The following is a 2,902-nucleotide window of genomic DNA, read 5'->3' as shown; positions in this document are numbered from 1 at the left end:
ACAGAATAGATACATATATATTTAAAAACATGAACCATTAGAGAATGAAATAGGAAATCAAGAGTGATTTAAGTTTTGGCAGCCTTGCCTTTTTTTGTTGTTCTTTTAAAGTTCCTGAAAGACTTTAGCAGGATAAAAGGATCACTGGCTCAGGGTCTCTTTAAGATAACAAGGGATGAAATTAAAAAAAAAAAAAGAAAGAAACAAAGAAACAAAAAAAACACACCCTCAAACAAGGTCAGGTAACACCATTCCCTGCCTTGCCCCCAAGGTAAAAGATACGAATACTTTTAGTAACAATTCAGAATTTATCTTTATGTCCTACCTGCCCCATCAGTGGAAGTTTAACATCATGATTTTTTTAGACATCTATACTTACGTATATAGACATATAAACTTGTATTAGATGACAACTGATTTTTTTTAAATCCAGGTAGAGAAAGAAGCAATCATTTTTAACTAAAACACTTCTACATTTTTTGATTACGGTTCAACTTGCTATCATTTAGCAAAAAGCAAAATTTCCATAGTGTTCATCTCAAATCTTACTGCTTTACAACTGTGGTATACCTTCCATTAAAAATAAAAAGGTGAAGCAGTCAATCCAGTGATTATTTTGACATGGCTTTCATTGGAAAGGGGTGGGAAAGAGGGGTGATGGCAAAGAGAGGACCAATAGACAAAAAGGTAAATTAAACTTACAATGGTTTTCTTAAAAAAAAAGAGAGAGAGAATGTTATTTTCAAGAAAAGGAAAAAAGGCATTGAAAGCCCATGAGTCAAGCCACAGCCAAAACCATGTTCTGTCTTAAGTAGGTTTTCTTTTTTTTCCCTTTTTCTTCTCTTTTTTTTTTCTCTTTTTTTAAATAAAATCTCTCCCCAAACCGTCATCACTTTTTAATCCTCCCCAGACTGAGCTTCATCTTCAGATGCTTCCTCCCCCAGTTTCTCAGGTGGAGGTCTTGCAGAGGGCTTCTTTTCTGCAGGGCTTTCTGGTTCCTAGTCTTCTTTTTTGGGAGAAGGAGTCTTTTCCTTTGATGCCTTTGAAGCTGTGGGGTGACTCACCTTCCCTTTGCATTTCACAGGGCTTGGCATCACTGTGGCCTTTAGCCTGGACTTGGGTATATTCTTTTCTTTTCTCTCAGGTTTAGACTTCTTAACCATCCTTTTGTTTTTTTTTTTTTGAACTGCCATAGTCACTATCATCATTGTCTTCCATTAGGAAGTCTTCATCGCTGCCGGAATCCTTCTCCTGGAATGGTGCCTCATCCTCCTCTTCTTGCTCTTCTTCACTGCCCACATCTTCCATGAGCATCTCTCTGTTTAGAAGCTGCCTTAGAGGCCGCCTGCGGTTGCTGGCGCACATTTTTATGATCTCCTTTTTCATCTTCGCTGTCCTCTGCTGAGTGAGAATCATCCTTTTTGGTTTTCACATCTTTTTCTTCAGAGTCGCCACTATCCTGTGAGTTCTTTCCAGATCGCCTCTTATTTTTAGCTTCCCGAGGAGATGACCGAATTTTCTTAGCTGGAGGGCCTGAATCTCTTCCATAACCTTCATCACCATCATCAGATTCCTGAAACTGAATAATCAATGACCTTTCTATTTCTGACAGGCCCAGACATGTTCTCTGTTGAAACAGGACCGAGTTGAGAAGCCAAAGACCAGGACCACCCCCACCCCGCGTGCTCCGCGCTCCACCCCAACCCCCAACTTCGCGGATGGGCCCCTGCCTCCAAACCCGAGCTGCTGGCTTCTCAAACTCCGCTGCTTCTTGGTTCAAGGCCCCTTAATCAGACGAGCCCCCCGCTTCCCCGTCTCTTCAAAATGGATGAATCAAACCAGCCGAAAATGCGCCCCAGAAACTACTTTTTGAAATAGATATCAAAAGACTTATTATTATTATTTTTTTAAGATTTTGTTTATTTATTTGACAGAGAGAGACACAGTGAAGAGGGAACATAGCAGGGAGAGTGGGAGAGGGAAAGCAGGCTTCCTGATGAGCAGGGAGCCCCATGCTGGGCGCAATCCCAGGACCCCGGCATCATGACCTGAGCCGAAGGCAGATGCTTAACGACTGAGCCACCCAGGTGCCCCCAAAAGACTTCTGTAAACCCATTTTAAGAAATATTATATTAAATGCTATAGCACTAAACTACACTTCTAGTCATCTTTACTTTTTATTTTACTTTTTAAAAGATTTATTTATTTATTTATTTATTTAGAGAGAACATGAGGAGGAGGAGCAGAGGCAGAGGGAGAGAGAGAATCTCAAGAACTCGGGGCTGAGCACGGAGCCCGGTTCGGGGTGATCTCATGACCCTGAGATCAGGACCTGAACTGAAACAGAGAGGTGGACGCTTAACTGACTGAGCCACCCAGGTGCCCCTCTACTCCTCTTTAAGAACTCATCTTCTGAAATACTGTTCTGACCCTGTTACTTTACCCTTAATGGTATTCTTTGGCAAATCACTCAATCTCTCCTAAACTGAGTTCTGTATTCATTTTCATTTCATTTTCCTCTTCTCTTCAAGAGATTGTTTATAGAATTTAATGTACATATGCTTTATACTTACTTTTATTTTAGAAGTGTCTATTCCTTTATACTATAGTTATTTCTCTCTCCTGCCTAGGCTTGTGTTTCCCCAGCACAAACTTCCACATTCCAAAATAAACAATGTTCTATTTAGGAACTATTTGAAGTCTTATCATCTTGAAAGTCTTCAAATAAAAATACTGCATATAGTGCTCATCCCTTACTCTGATTATTTAAGCAATTATTGATTGTAATTATCAATTATAAAGTAATAAAATACAGTGCTATCCATTCCTTGTGGCACTTGTTTTTGACATATTTCTATTTTCATTCACTTTTTCTAAACACCTAGATTCTAGAATCTTTGTA

The 2,902-nt window shown here is 39.6% G+C and overlaps 1 pseudogene; it reads right to left on the bottom strand.

Moving 5' to 3' along the window:
• Positions 1–896: 896 nt before the first annotated feature.
• On the bottom strand, positions 897–1,622 carry LOC116627996 (annotated as a pseudogene).
• Positions 1,623–2,902: the final 1,280 nt, after the last annotated feature.

This window comes from Phoca vitulina, unplaced genomic scaffold, assembly GCF_004348235.1.
Source record: "Phoca vitulina isolate PV1807 unplaced genomic scaffold, GSC_HSeal_1.0 scaffold3, whole genome shotgun sequence".
Taxonomy (NCBI): domain Eukaryota; kingdom Metazoa; phylum Chordata; class Mammalia; order Carnivora; family Phocidae; genus Phoca; species Phoca vitulina.
The sequence above is the reverse complement of the archived record's forward strand: the minus strand, read 5'-3'. Positions and strand labels throughout refer to the sequence as shown.